The following is a 16,527-nucleotide window of genomic DNA, read 5'->3' as shown; positions in this document are numbered from 1 at the left end:
ATAATACACAATGTTTTTCTAGGCTTAGCAGCATAGCACTACCTTCTTTGGCATCAGATCAGGCGGTGCCCCGAAATATAGAACATATATGTAATAGCTCGATTTCGTCACGTTTCTACAGAGCTTTGCAGATGAAAATACGATTAAGTGAACCCTTTGTCGTAAGTAAATCGTGTGGCAGTTTTTTAGTCGCTAAGTTAGTTTAGATAGTCTAGTGCTGGCTGACGCTTAGTCTGGTGACGTCATGACCATCCACGTGCCAATCTTGGTCAGCTTTTACTGTAGCTTTATAAACTTTCTTAATTATACGAAAATCATCTTTCACAGGTGGAGAGCGACAGAGCCAGTCGCCGGCCGTTTCTTACAATCACTTATCTTGAGCGTATATGGTACACGTTGTTTTTTGTAAACCCGGACAACATTTGCGCCTTTATCATAATAATAAAATGGTAAAATATTTTTTTTGCGGCAATTTCACTTATATCGAGGGGAGGGCTTTTTGTCAAGTCTAGATAAAAACATTTTAACAAATTTTTCACGTCTACTGCTGTTAAATACTAGCCTTAAAAAGACGCTAGCGCCGATCTGATTCAACTCACATTAGCTGAGATATGTGCCTTTGAAGCAATCCAGCTAAATCGTAAATACTTTTTCGACAACCCGGATATAGCTTATGTTTATTCTGTCTCGACAACAGAACGGATTCATGGTAAGAAGGAAACTAGGAAACATGGTAAGGAAGAACTAAGGAAAACATTTTTCTAGATAATGATCAATATGTTTGACACCTCAAGACGTTCTAGGATGAAGGCGCTGTCATGCCGATCAATTGGAAATGTCTCAACAAAGGAATTTTGAATTTCGCGCGTTCTAACGAAGATACAGAACACACGGAAATCTCGTAAGGTAAAAAAGCAGACATGATATTGCACCGCACCTACGTCGAACAAAAAATGTTTTCTATATAAATTTTCTTGGCGCTGAGGCATCAATTGGGTCCAGTATAAAGCATGAATCAATTCCGGAAAGCGAAATATTCAGGGAAAGAAGACTTTTGTACGTGTTCTACAAAGGACAAAAATAGTACTTTGATATGAGTCTCCACCATTTGCTTCCTTCCATATATCCGGAAAAATCCCTCGTCGTAGTATGTCGTTCGCCAGCTTTTGAAAGATCATCGGCCACCTTTTGATTAGCATCCTGAACACCTGTGGTGGAACGCCGTCCGGGCCAGGTGCTTTTCCTGTCGCTATTTTATTTCTTGCTTCTGTGATCTCTTCGCGTGTCACTCCTGGAATGTCTCCTTCGTCGGCCTCGAACGTTGTGTCACCCCTCCAGGGCTGCGTTGGGAACAGGCTTCTTACCGCTTTCACCACTATATCTGGGGGAAGCGATGGCGTTTTTGTCTTTATTCATTATCATCTGATAAGGAAGTCCGAATACGTCTCGATCGACTGTCTCGATGAGTTTCTGCCAGCATCTTTCCTTGCTACGTCCTATGCCTTATCTTAGGTTATTTCGGGCGTCCTGGTACTCATGGAGCTGTTGTAACGCTCTCTGCTCTGTTTCCGATTGTAGGTTATTCGTGCACCCCCGCCAGCATCTTGTTCTTGTGTAGGTGCATCTTTTGCTCACACATATTCTCCTGAGCTCTCTCTGCGATTTCCTTGTTCCACCAGTGTTTTGGGCGGTGATAGTGTCGCCTGCTGGATGGTTGCGGGTCGGCTTTTGTGCATGCTGAATTGCTGCGCTTCTATCTGTATTCCTCTACTTCCCGTTTCGTGTCGCATAATTTGTTCGCACCTTCTGTCTATCTCTCTTTGCAGAGTGGTGTCGTCTAACTTCCTTGCTTGCCATCTTCGTGTCTCTCTCCGTATGTCTTCTGATGGGTTTTTCTTTGTTTTTCTTTTGATTTTCACGAAACGGTTCCACATGGCAACGAACTAAACGTAGCAGTTACATTGAAAATGAACCTTTAGCCGAAAAAAGGTCGTTAAATTATTTTACTGTATCGTGATTACGTCGTTTTAAGGCCTTTCGTCCTTCTTCTTCTTACTTGCGCTTTGTTTGCCAGACTTAAGCCTTTCAGGTTTCCATTTACTTCGATCAACCTAAAATCTGTTGGTCGGCAAATACAAACGTTGAACAAGACAAATAATCCATATCCGATTATTTTGACTCAAAAAGGTAATAACTCTACGGTCGTAGAGAAATCCGTGAGCTGCCTGATATAAATGATAACCGTAGACCATTATTGCTATTATTACAGTGATTGTGATCCTAGCACAGTTTCAGAAAGAATAGATCCGAATGTCTTCATTAAATATATATATATATATACAAAATATCTAATTAGGATTACGTTTAAACATAAAATTTCTTTGTATATATATATATATACTATATACCGGTGCGTATGTGTGCAATACAAAGAAATTTTATGTTTAAACGTAATCCTGATTAGATATTTTTCAAGGATCAAAGTACGTTTTTAGATAGTTGGATTCTGATAAAGTTTCCGTACATCATGTATTTAGGAATTAAATTAGTTTCTACAAAGCGCGCATGTTCTAGGCCACTTCAGTTCATGTTAGAAAAGATGCTTCATTGATATATGGTTGAAACGAGCTTTTCCTCAAGCGAAAATCTGACATATAGCACACAGAGGTGGCCTATGAACGCCGTATATGCCATGACGTGATGGCTTCTGATTGCTAAAAGGACACGTGCTAGATTTCGTAAACAAGCTATCTATATATAGGAAATTCTATCAGAAATATGCCGATCCTTTAAATTGGACAATCAGAATGCGTACCCAACCCTAACAAAATTGTCTCTGATATGAACTAGTTCTATTTCTAGGGGACACATTAACATTAATATTATCTAGTAATTAAACAACAATAGTCGCACGTAAAAAGTATAAGCTTTACAAACGTTCGGGTAGTGCGAGTCATTGGTTATTATTTCGCCAAACGAGGTGGACACTCTGTGGGTTTTGCTCTTCACTTCCAAGAGATGTTCTAATTAACACGTTCAGTATAAAAGGTTACATCATTATTATTGCGAACTTCAGAAATATTCGCTGTTACACCGAAAGCCACTTCGAAAAAAAACAGATTTTTAGCAGCAATAGATTTACTTCGAAAATAAAATATCATCCTATTTAGCAATTGGTTCTGATTTTACTACGAACCTCCGGATAAATTAAATATCTATTTCGTAAATGGTCAAAGCTGGATCCTCCCATTCATAAATTACATGATTTAAATTCCCTTGTTCAAAATGTAAACCCAAGCTAAATGATCCTGCTATTTTACGTAACATGATGTAAGTGAAAGGTAATGTAACCCTGCACGTTACTTGGTACAGTTGTCAGGCATAACTCATACATCGACATGGTCAAAAAGTAATGGCCAGGTTAGAGTTGAAGGGAAACGCGAGCGAATATTGTAAAAAGGGAATACTTGATGGTCGGCCCACGGAGGCTCACTTGAGCCGGATTCATTAGTGGGGTCCGAAGCGGTGAGCAAGGGAGGATTTCCATGAGTTGACTCCACAAGGCGGCCAAAACAGAAATCAGTCAGTGCCATTCAACACCATCAAACGCAAGTTGGCCTTTACAGCTAGCTAGCTAGCTCAGCAACAACTCGTCACCACGACCTCACTGGGGGCTTGACCTCGTCAGGGCCCCAATGGGCTAGTTGAGAGTGAGCATTTCCGCTGCTGCCATTGGCATCGAAAATTCATTATCCAAAATGAAGACCGCTTATATCCTAGTAAATCGGTAATAAATCACATCGGAACTGCAATTCACCTATACTTTGTATAGAGTGTTATCGCCGCGGACATGTCAACTGGGTATTTTAATTGGCATTTAGTGGGTATGTTATTTTAATGCTCCCGAGCGCGTTTGCCTTGTTGCTATATCCAGTGCCATACTGCTGTTATATTGTCACTATTCAGCCTCTATACAAAGAACAATAATCTCTTTTTTAACCACAACAGCATACAACATTATAGCGGACTGTCATCTTTCAACGGGGCGTAATTTAGCAACACAAACGCAGAAGTCCTGGCTAAATAAAGTACCTGGAAATGTACAAGCGTTTAGTTAGCTGTAGTAGAGAGCAACAATGCGTAAGGCGAGCGGGACACATTGGACCAAAAATAGTTTCTCTACTCTGCTTTTCAGCTTAGGCCAGTCAAATCGATTCGTCTAAAGTAAGCGAACATCCAAAGGGAGTCGTTGTTTGGCTTGTGCTACTGGAAAAGGCCCAGAGACAGATGATCAGATAGCGTCAGAGCAACGCTTAGACAGTAGCTTCTAGCCAATAAGAGCTCGCAGCGTTAGCTAACTGTGTCTGGCTATATAAAGGCCACATGTACGTATACATATATAGAAAAAAAAGGAAGCAGAACAAATTTCTTCCAGGTCGCTAACGCTATTCGGTCCCTCGGCGGAGCTATCGCACTCTGACTATTTTAAATGAATAAAAACTGTTGGACGGCGCTAACAAAGGAGATTTTTGCTTAAATGTCTTCAGTTTACTTAACTCTCAAGGACGCACTTAGGTTACCTATCTATTTATTAAAAATAACATGCAAATTGTACGATAGGCGATAGGCGTTGTAACCTTAACAAAAAAAAATATTTGCAACAACTCCAATTGATTTGGCAGGCCATATACAGATCGAAGGCCATTTTGTCCAACCAAAATTCGTAACGTATCGTTACGAAAACCATTGGATAACGCAAATGTCGCCCTTATAATTTAGGCCGTATGCTTTGCATATTAATGTAGCGTGATAAACGTACAAAGCACTAGATTAAATGAAATGTTTTCAATATATTTTTATAAACTTCTTTAAACTTAAACACGCATCTGATGTTCATATATATATGTAAAGGACGCAAATAGGGTGTCGATCGGTAAGAATGATAATAGACATAGTGCCTTCAATGTAATCAGCCGGTGTTTTTTCGAAAGTGTACGCCTTAACAATCGGCGTTACATGCACGTCCGAACTGGGACAATACCGTGAACGAAGTTGTGCTCACAATGAAAATGTCGCGCCGCAGCAAAGGATCGTTGGTTAATCTAAACTTGAGAACCCCTTAATGTGGGCATCGAGAGATGGCACAACCTCTAGTTGTTGTTGATTAAGCAGCTATTATATCTATATTCTCACAAAAGGCAATAGCTTGTCTTGTCAATATTCTACTTATTTACGTAATGGCTGCTGGCACGACGCTCTATGATCAATCTTTCTAATTAAGACAGTTCATCACTGTCTTCCAAAGGTACACAGTTGGTGTTAATGAACCTAACATAAAAACACCATTATTGACCTGTTATTGGTATCTTTAGCCCAAAAAGAGGAACGGGTTGCTTTTCTTTACGCCCGAATTAAAAATTAGACATTGGAAGTGGCTTGAAACCTTCATTCAAATTGACAATATGGGCCACGGTGAGACTTACAGCCAACTGACCAAGCTTGACAAACGCCAGACCTGAGCTCGCGGGCTTCAGTCATTGTTGGCAACAACTTCTTAACGTCCATTCCTCTCGGACAAAGTAAACTTGAAGAAAATCCAGCCTCGCTTTTCAAGCTTCGTTGTTTACCTGGTTTGTACCCCGCTCAGATAAATTGAGGCCTTTTTCTGATAGCACAATCAAAAGCCTGCAAGGCTAAACACAATGCAGCGTGCTTCTAGTCAAACATTATATTGTTCTTTATATAGTCACGTACATGTCGTCTACCGATTAGCTTTTTTGGCCAAAAGAATGGTTTAGAAGGAGTGTTCATAAATACTAGTTCATTCTTGTCGCTTGGCCCGGATCAGTAACTGCGTTGCTATGGGGTTGTCCGTTAGTGCAAGACAGGCGCCAAAAGAGATTCATGCGGCTGGACTTGACAAATCGTTCCGTAAGACGTCGTTGTTTTCCCCCGTTTTTTGGCGAAGTGGCTCTCAGCCTCTGCTTACAGGACAAGCTCAGGTCTGTGACAGGACCTACTGAACCGGTGGTTATATTAAATGAGGAAAAATAATCGTAAGTCGTATCCTTTTCCTATCCGATATTAAGAACTGACTAAAGTATGCGAAGCAATTTCACAGCTGCTAGTTATTCTATAACTTTTTTATTTTTTTTTTCGTGGTAATACCAATGGGTGGACAATGTACAAAGGGCAATTATCATTAGACGCTACTATATTAATAACAGGATGTGATTAAAATTCTTTGCTTTTCGTAAGTAATGTCATATTGGAATCGTTAAAAAAAGAACAAAAATTGCCTAATCCTATAAGCGACCAAGAACCGAGACTGTTGAAACGGGTCGACAGAAAATCGTCAGTACACAGTAACATACAATCAGGCTTATTCAAAGACGGTCAAAGTGAAATTTAGAGGGAAACATAAACATACATAGTCGAAGGTGAACTTGACAACGAATACCTAAATTATAAAAAAAAAAAAAAAAAAAACATTAAATCTAATGAGTGCTTTGTGAATTTGGCAGGCGCGTTATCAGAAGGCAACGGGTACATCAAATAATTACAGCGAACCCACTCTACGGTTAGGTAAGTTAAAAGGCTTGCGCAACTAGAAGATTTCGATTTCGCATAAACTTATTAATAATAAACACAAAAGAAATTTGCTATAGCAAATCCCTTCAATGTACCTTTCCAAACATACTTTCACTGAACATATATCATAGACAAACAAATAGTTAAAGGAGAAAAAGATTTTTAATCATTCTGTTTTTAAAGAAACATTCGCACGTTTCGCTAGCTAATGCTTGCCATATACCCAACTTATGTGCGCGTCCAAATGTACGTAGGTAGCAGGAATATTTACCAAGGCACTGGTAACGTTAGCAGTATTGCAAGGCTTGATCATTAGATAACAGTGAGAATACCTTTCACATATGGTGGAAACTGTGACTTGTCCTACACTATTTATTTGAAAAATTTAAAACTATGTTTACTTCACTCTCTGGCACAAAGTCAGCACGCGGGAAATAACTATCACAGTGTTTCCTATGGCGACATGTCAAGGGAAAGAATATCTAAAAAAGCTTCTCATTTATAGAATCCAGCAATGCCTAACTCATAAATTTGATGGATAACTTTGTGGTTCGCGAATTGAACTTACTTTAAGTTTATCACTATCAATGTTCTCAGTATTGAACTATAGGTTATATACTAAGAACAATCGGTAGTCGTTTTCGTGTTTATTATAGAGGTGATTTCTATAACTTGTTTTACAGTATAGATAAGCATATAGTCTATATGCCACCTGTATTTAACTGTACTGCTTAAACATTAACAATTTTTTTCATATCAATGTATGCAAACGTTTTAAAGGTATAAACAGTTATTGGTCAGTTTTTGTTATATGTCGGACCAAGCTCGATCTTTGCGATTTAGTCGATTTTCGTTGCCGAAGAAAATAAGTTACTTATTACGCTTACTATTATCGTCGTGACGTGAACTTTCTGTTTTTGTTGCGGGAAACAAATGTTCATGCTGGCTGCCAGTCAGTAATTGCTGAGGCTCTTCTTTTTCAAGACGACATATGATAAAAACGGGCATGAGCTTACCTGATGATTTCGGACAAAGGAGGAGCCTGAATTTTACACCAAACGAGCGGGGAAGCCAGAGAGAAGGAATCGGAAGTGGAACGTGACAACTGGCCCTGTAATCTTTCCGAGCCAACATAGTTACAGTCACGATGTATGTAAATATATATGTAGTGACGATGCACTAGTATCGGCACTTTGTCAGTGGACTACTTATCGGCAAACTGAGAAAGAGATTCATAGCTAAGCACGATTTTGAGAGATTTTTTTACGCGAACGTTCATTAGATTAATTGGCATCAATATTTAGGTTTTATATTACCACTGTGGGACAGAATGACAAAAAAAAATGGACAAAGCTCTATAAAGTTTCCTTTTAATTTTCATAGGCATGCAATGAGCTACTCCACTCCGGACCAGAATCTTACCATGAGCGCTATGCCTTTGTAAATGATTATGCTATGCAATCCCGGTCACTTTTATGGACTGCTCATGTAAATGATCAACGCTATCCAGCACAGACGATCGATTAGGCTAGGGGTAAATGTTCGAAGCAAATACCTTATGGCTAGAGACGTATAGAAAATAATTATAGAAGATGATAGGATGCACACATAACAAAAACAGTGATCCCACCACCCGCTGCTACAACTCGAACTAGTCCGATGGGCGCCGCGAGAATTACATCTAAGGAGGCGCACTGCAATAAGTGAGGCAGGATGTAAACGTTCCGCTAGACGGTACTCGTCAGGCTTGCATTCCCAGCCTTGGTCAGACGAAAATAGATATATAAAAACAAAAAAACCCGGTAGATGCTGCCGTTACAGATATCAATGTATTTGGGTTAATTTTCCCTAAATGAATGGCCTGTTTTGTTTGTATAAAGATTTGGATGGATGTTGATGTACTAGTGTAGAAGTTCCCTAACCATGAAAAAATGATTTTGCCGCTTACTTGAGGAAAAATGCGCATGGGTTTAGAGGGAACTTATTGTGATTCACGAGAAAGACTACAACATCAAACGTATGAAGGAAACTTTACTTTTTACATCACACACACACACACACACACACACAATAGAGTTCAGCATTTTTTCGGTTTCTGGGAGTTTCTAGGAGTTCGAAGTTTCGAGGAGTTTGGCCCGGAGACGGCTGCCACTGTTGTTCTGAATATAAGCCAATAGTAAATAGATACATGAAGCCGATGTTAAGAACACGGCATAGACAAAAACACGAATCGAAAGTCATGATCAATATCTTCATTCAGGTTCTTATAAATGAAGCTTGCTTCGGTGCTATAATGTAATAAATAGCCAATTCAGACGAATCGGCAATGTTAGATTTATTTACACTGGACAATTTATGGCGTGTCGCAGAAGCCAACGTCCAGCTGTTATGTTAAGAAAATATGCCTTAATAACGTAGATTCCGCTTTCCCCTCCATTCCACTATTTCATCAGTCGAATTTCAATAATAACATTGGTTAAAATGCAAAGTGTTTCGTTCGGGCTCTTCGCTTTACTGGTTGAAACAATAGGGCTGGCCATGCACTGCAATGTTAGTAAGCACATATTGTTAACGAAAACATATAAAGCTCGGTGGGTTAGATGTTGAAACATTTCTATATCGGTACGGCTGGTGTATGCAATCGTTTTTTCGTTGTGACATTTTAATTTTGTTTGTAAACAAAGAGGCATATTCTTTTCGATCTCTAGTGATGCTGTGTGAAAGATTGATCTGGACGAAGTTGAACTAAAAAAAGAATACCAGACAATGTTTGATTAGTGCAATTAGTAGTAGTTTTATAAACAATGTCTCATAATGATGACCTAAGCTTTACCGATTCTGACTAGCATATCTGCAAGGCAGAACGTCGACGGGTACGAGGAATAACCATCAAAATATATATGGTAAGGTTGAAATCATGTATAGTTAACAAGACATTAATTATAATATAGCCTGCTCAGTTAGTTACCATTATGGTCGTTGCAATCTTATCTGAATGACTTTGCTAATTAATAAAAGGAGTGATTAGCGCTAAAATGTACGTTGGTTCGAAACAGAAACGAGTTGTCGAGGCAACGCAAGTGGCTGAGCTAACCACGTATCAGGTCCTTTCCGAGCTCCATGGCTTAGAATTTCAGGATTATATATGAAATTAGGACGTAGAGGTAGAAGAAGCCTTGCCGAATGTCAGCCACAGTGTACTGCGGCAATAAGGCATTTCCTCTATGATATAAGAAAAATTGAATTTTACCGCATTTATTTTTATTTAACTAGATTATCCACGCAGGCTTCGTTCTGCAGCAATCGGTATTTGTTTGGACCCTTCTTGCTGGGGTGTACTGTGAAATATTTATTAACTTAGTTTGTTTTCGCGAATGTAAAATAGGGCCCTTTGCGGAGTGAAACTAATAGTCTTACCTAGTAGAAAGTACCTTTTTATGTAATTAGAATTGTATATCTGTCGTCAGCAATACGAAAAGCAATCTGCGTTTGTTTAAGCATATGCAAGCTTCTATGAGTAACCCCGACAAAATTGCGCAATTCTCAGCTGCGATATCTATACAACAGTAAACGCTCCTTTGTCTAAACCCATAAACGTCTCTACCTACTTTGCAGAGTCTAGCAAGGATTCTGATGCTGTTTGGTCAAATACTGTGGAGCCTTCCCCTTCCTCCGGGACTTTTGTCTACCCACCTTGGGCATCTGTGAATTGATTGAGAACAGCTAAGCGTTTATCTGTTTACGAGGTAAAAAAAACTATGGCCTTTGGAAAAGGAGACGGTCGTAATGATATAAACGTTTCGTCAAGCAAGAAGACTACAAAACAGAAGCAAATGAGAAGAAGACATCATCGAACGTGCTCGTTTGCCTGCTGAAACTCGTTTCATGGACAGCGCTACTATCATTCCACGAACAGTACTATCATGCAGTACGAAAGCTTTTATTAAGGCCTAAAAGTGTCGAAATAATCTAATGCTTATTGCAAAATATAATTACCCTAACCCAATTCTCCGATCTCTCTTGCGCTCACCGTAAAAGGCTTTGTTACTTGCGAAATATGCAAATAACGGCGAGTCAGATAGATCAGTATACAATTTCTCACTAACTCTAATTAATCCACAGCACTACAAAACCGTATTTGATCGGAGATCTCCTGTGAGAGTCATACCAAGAACGTACCCGTTCTGGATTCTCTGCTTCTTCTTTAGCTACTATTCTCTATAGTTTTTACTGAAATCATTATCCTAATTGCTAAGTATGATCCCGTACAGATTGTCCTAGCTTTGCTCTGGCTTCTATAATCATCAGTAGTTAGAATTGTGATAGATTGGTTCTGCTGCTATTCCCCATTAAACGCTTCATTCGATAACCAGAAAGTTTCACAGACTTAAATGTATTTAAACAATACTTGAAACAAACGATGGGTACATATATAAGCAACGTTTTATGCTCGACGTCCTATTCTGTCCTGACCCCGTAGCTGTACCTGGTCCAAACAAAGTTGCATAGCTGCTGGCTTCACAAACCAAAAGGCCCTGGGAACATATTCGTACCTGACACAAATATTTTACCTCCACGTATAATTATATAAACAAGCCCTGCCTGCTTGTGCGAGAAGCAGGTGGTCCCTTGATTGTATCAATGTGTGACACCATTATATCCGGTAATTTTAAAAAACATAGCAATCTATGCGTACTCGTCGCCGCGTGGATGCCTTTTTACCATCAAATAGTATATTAGCGTTACCAGCTCTATTATACAATTTATGCGGACGCAGGCTGTCTGACAGTTCGCAATAATAGACTGCAATAAGTAGAATTTCTTTGCGTTGGGATAACATCAAAAAATTAAAAATTTCACAGGCCAAATTTCGTTTCTTCCACTCCGATTTTCCTCGTCATTCGAGAAATAATTTGTTCGATTTGTATGGGTCGGTGTCCAGTTGTACCTGATTGAGTGCCTAATAAGCTAAATCTACATACAAATGGCCGCTACGACCATGCATCGTAAGGGCGACAATACGACCTATCATTGAATCAGACGCTTGTAAAAACCTGCCTAAACAATTACCGCTTCTAATAGAGTTGATAGGATACCAGCAACAGTGGTGGCGTCGAATGCTTGCTACAGCACGAAAAACCAGTTCTATGACTATACTCGAAAAAAAAAAAAAAATTTTGATCTCAACGTATATAGTAATAAACGTAATAGATACGGCCGCTCAATAAAACTCCATATTAATAGGCATGTTAGAATTTTTTCTCACATTATTTATTAGGTGTTAAGGACGCAAACTGTAGGCCCTTGTGTTATTAATTAGATTTGTAGGTATATATATACGGAGTTGCTGTTTCGAACCTGCCGAAGATCACAAAGCAAGACATATTGGATGATTTGTTGGGTTTTTTTTTCATAAAGATAACGTCTACTTTATTATAGGTGGTTATGTTTATAGACATAAAAATACAACACTCAATGTACGCTGATGAATTACGTGCGCGTTTAAAATGTAGAGGCAGCTAGCGTAGGTAATTTTACGATATTTTTTTACTTTCTCCTACTTATAATTAATGCATTGTTTTCGATTTTAATTTTGAATTTTCTGTTCAGGAAGTGCACACGGCCAGATACAAAGAACCGCTCAACTATTGCCACAAAAAACGAAGCCACGCGTACTAAGGTACACAAGTCACCTAAAATCTAACGCATGCACATAGAGACAGCTCTATATATATATATATATATATATACATATATATTTGATAACTCATACAGATAGTAAAAAAAAAAAAAAGAATCGTTTACTTTTAGTTTTCCATAGTTAAAAATTGAGCCTATTATGTTAGTCGTACTGGCTTTTAAGACGATCTTCAGTTAGGTTCGACCTGATCATGATCTTATTTCCTAGGTGCCGTACAAGGCCTCCTTTGGGGACAACTGAACCCGTTCGACACAAAGAGAAGGGCTTAACAGAAGGTTGTTTGATGAAAGGATCTGCCGATATCTGAATTTCTCGATTTTGTTATATTAGGACTGGATCTGGTTAAACCGGCTTATGTGGCACCTTTCACAGTCTTCGTACGACTCTTACATACATGTAGTACTAGGTAAAAAATTGCTGCAAACGAATCGCCAATAGAAATATCACAGAAAATCTTGATTGCCTATTCGCCATAGGCCTTTTGGTTAGCGAACGATAAACGATGCTATCTAATAAAATATTGTTAAAAAGGTCAATATCCAATCATTTGTAGTATATTTGAGATGCGTATTAAGGGTTTTTGTTTGTTAAGGTATCGACAGAGGTAACGATTGTCGAGGGGTAAGAATCATAGTGGATTCTGACGAAATCACTGAACAATATTTGAAGCTACAGTAGAAAATTGAGAGAGCTATTGTTGATAGCACGTGTAAAACATTTACAGCATAGCGCGAAGACCTGCACGAGGTGTACAATTATATCGTAAACACTTTCTACTAATTTCTACCGTACACAGTACGACGAATCCTTTTTCAAATTAGTTATACGCACAAAAACATCTGGCCTCATATTTAGATAACTTCAATGTACGCTAGTTGATCGTATAAACGTACGGTGAAACGGCTAGAACTTAGAACCTTGACTGAGTAGCGTGCGAGTGCAAATCTCGCAACAGTACCAAACAAACGTTGAGACTTCTTCCGTTACCGGAAGGAAGTACAGAATCCATGTAATTTCTTAATTAACGATATTATCCCTAAAAAGTACAATAGAATAGCCTATTCCTGTTAATCAGGATTAGATTCACGGGACCCTCAGGAGAGCACATCTTTTGCAGCTGTTTTCACGATGTGTGCTATTGGTTATTGAGCCTTAGCACATACTACGTTGTTTTGATTATTTCGATTACGCCTGGTCCTGAGCCTAATAGACACAACGAATCAATGCCAATTACTCTAGAAGCCTACAAACATAGCAGGTCTACGATCAGGATATAATTCCATTGTTGCGTCTGCAGCATTCGAAACCATAGGCTTAATACCGAAGGCCACTAAGATATTGGCATCGCTGAAATGGATCGATGCAAGCAGGGATTAAAGTGAGTTTGATTTCTGCTTTCTCTATTCCTAACACTTTAAACGTAATTATTTTATACAATGTAGCGTTATGCCAACGTGGAATAACGCTATGTCCCTCATCCATCAAACGGACGATAGGACCGTTTCATAGTTGGTACGAAATGCTCATTTCCTACATCAGCCACATTTGGCAATATATCGATCTCCTACATAAATCATGGTCTCAGAAAATGCCACTTATACGACATCTCATAGTATTTACGAGAATTACCGAGTTCACTAGCTATTGGATCGCGCAGACCACTTATTCAGACTCGGGAGCTAGCATTCAGCAATGCCCGATGCTTCCTTCCACAACACAACAGATACAGAACAACAGGTCTAAACCAACATAGCTGTCGATACTGGTTGACCAGAAGCGCAATACGAAAACTTGGAAACTTCTTTTTGTCACCCTTGAACATTGTAGCACGGTCAATTCGTACCCATTTTATAATATATGCTAAAGTGTCTGTGACGGGAATACGAATCCCCTAGGGGTCACTTCCAGCGTAACATCAAAATGGTTGTGGCAAAATGCGGCAGAGTCCAGGTTCCGCGAATTATAATTAGTTCTCTATTTACTTCATAAAAATTGAGCTGAGTTTATAAAAAAATATCACCTTCAAAATAGGGTCAGGTATGATGCAAATTAAAAGCTGACAGGACATAATGAATGCATTAGAATTTATGATTTTCTAATTCTATTAACAGCTGAAAAAATTGTTGATAACAAATAATCTTATGCAGATAAACTTCGAATTCTGTCACAGTTATATTTTAAGGCGGATAGTGAACAACGGTAAGTAAGGCACCTAAAACTAAAATTAGCCCTTATACATCGTAAAGAAAAGTAAAGCGTCTCTGATAGCCTCAGCATTGGCTGAGCACAGTTAACTTGTAAGGCATGTCTTGAATCTAGCATGGCGTGAAGTGTTTCGTACACATAATGACGGATGTACGTGCTATATTGATAAACATAAAAATGAAGTATGGAAGAAACCAGAAGGAGCCGAAAACAATTCAAATTATTAGATCATTCTTATGTAAATGCTGATACGTTCAACATGCTGATACTCGGAATAGCAGAACTCCAGATATGGTGTTCAAGTTTCATTGAAAAAGGAGAAAAGGACTGATCTAATTGATTTTCTTAAGATGCTTGACATTATAGTTGTTACCATCAACAAAAATCCACCATAATGCCTCTTAAGCTTATTCTCTCTGCCTTTCAATGCATACACCGGATGTACTATTCATATTACCCACGGAAACTGTTTGTTCCAAATCACTAGAAATACACTTACACACCCCAAAATCATAGGGGCAAAGACTAAGCTAAGCCAACATGAAACTGCTTTCTTGCTTGAGAAACTCATAATATGAGTTCCCACTGATATGAACAAGTCACGATTAGCCGCTCACCAATGTCTCGTTTGTTCGCTATTATAAATCATTGAATCAAGTGCAGCATGCAATGAAGTGCTCTGCTTATTTTTTCTTTATTCTTTGTACATGCAAAATATACCTTAGGTTGTCGTAATCGGTCTTTTTTGCATAGGTTCAGTAAAGAACAGACTGTCAAATATTGGTCTACTCATATGTCGGAATCAGAATGGCCTGCTCCGGTGCTTCGTTGGAATTTATTATGCAAAAGTGTACAACACCGACAAATACGTAGGCCAAACATGTCCTCTAATCCGTGATAACACGGGACGCTACGTCAAGGGGTGGGGGACAGTAGAGAGGGCTAGAGGAGTCGATACGCGAGTGAGGCCCTGCCTGACCCGGAAGTATTTGGATCTATGACCTGACCCTAAAGAGGCACCATGCAGAAGAACTGAGATCAAGGTATAGTGGGCTGGCATCTTTATGACCAAGTCGCACATTGCGACTACCACATTCTCATGGGGTCTGATGGTAAAAGGCTTTTTGGTAATCTATAGTGCAGGGGGTAATAACTTATAGTTCGGGATTCTATATATCTTGAATAACGCTGTATTTAGGAGCCTAACGTGTTTTTCTTTATTATTATAAAATCTTCTTTATTGACCCAGTGTGAGGACACATGCAGGGCGCGGTCCAAATGAGACCCTTTGCTTATTTTATGGCCACTTAGGATTCTTTTCGAAATTATCTAGCCATTATTTAACACGGTATGGCAATATTTGTGAACAGAAGCTTTATTATATAGGGAGCAGGCCATGTTCGTGCTGAGCTACAATATATGTATTGACGACTTGAGAGGTCAATAACCGCGGCACTGATAATCAACCAAGAAATGCCGTAGGGCAACCCGAACAAGGTAGCTATACATAACAAATAGGACGAAAATATTCGCCTCAGTTTTTTCAGGAAGCAAGCCTTTTTACTCGCCACTTATTACAGTCATATAAACTTATTGGATGTAAACGATATACGTAAAAGCAGTATTTGGTTAAATATAGATTTGAACTTCGAAGTTACCACAGCGATATCACTGAGGGCTTTTATCTACATTAGACTACTCTTGTAGAAAAAAGAAAAATTCGACATTCTTAAGTATGGCCTACGAAATAATTAAATAAATTACTATCATGTGCATATGTTCTCCTCCGAGGAGCAAAGGTCGTCAAGGCTACTTTTCTTTCATCAAGATATCGTAAAAAGGGAGCTCGCAAATAAAGAAGGTGTACAAATATTTGAGAAGCTTAAGAAACAAATGTGATTCATTGAGATTAGTTGAGGAGCTTTACGGTTCGATTGTCTTCAGAAGGCCACACGTAGCTCCTGTCTGCTATCCCAATATATAGACCGCCTCGGCTAAAAGAGCTAGAATTGCGACCATAGCCCCGGTTG

General features: G+C 39.0%; 1 long non-coding RNA gene across 9 annotated transcripts in view; it reads left to right on the top strand.

Annotated features, from left to right (window-relative positions):
* LOC147754694 (uncharacterized) overlaps positions 1 to 12,828 on the top strand; it is a 47,807-nt gene extending 34,979 nt beyond the window's left edge. For 2 of the 9 annotated variants that reach the window (XR_015317123.1, XR_015317119.1), the window contains exons 2-5: positions 6,525 to 6,585; positions 10,207 to 10,519; positions 12,202 to 12,271; positions 12,500 to 12,828. This is a non-coding gene — a long non-coding RNA (uncharacterized LOC147754694). Of the gene's footprint in view, positions 1 to 794; positions 907 to 2,481; positions 6,057 to 6,524; positions 6,586 to 7,544; positions 7,741 to 9,437; positions 9,495 to 10,206; positions 10,520 to 12,201; positions 12,272 to 12,499 lie in introns of those variants that run through there. The other 7 variants (XR_015317124.1, XR_015317120.1, XR_015317121.1 and 4 more) reach the window with 7 other exon arrangements.
* The last annotated feature ends 3,699 nt before the right edge of the window (positions 12,829 to 16,527 follow it).

The sequence above is a fragment of the Varroa destructor genome, unplaced genomic scaffold, assembly GCF_002443255.2.
Source record: "Varroa destructor unplaced genomic scaffold, Vdes_3.0 BEIS01000007.1, whole genome shotgun sequence".
In the NCBI taxonomy this organism is placed as follows: domain Eukaryota; kingdom Metazoa; phylum Arthropoda; class Arachnida; order Mesostigmata; family Varroidae; genus Varroa; species Varroa destructor.
The sequence above is the reverse complement of the archived record's forward strand: the minus strand, read 5'-3'. Positions and strand labels throughout refer to the sequence as shown.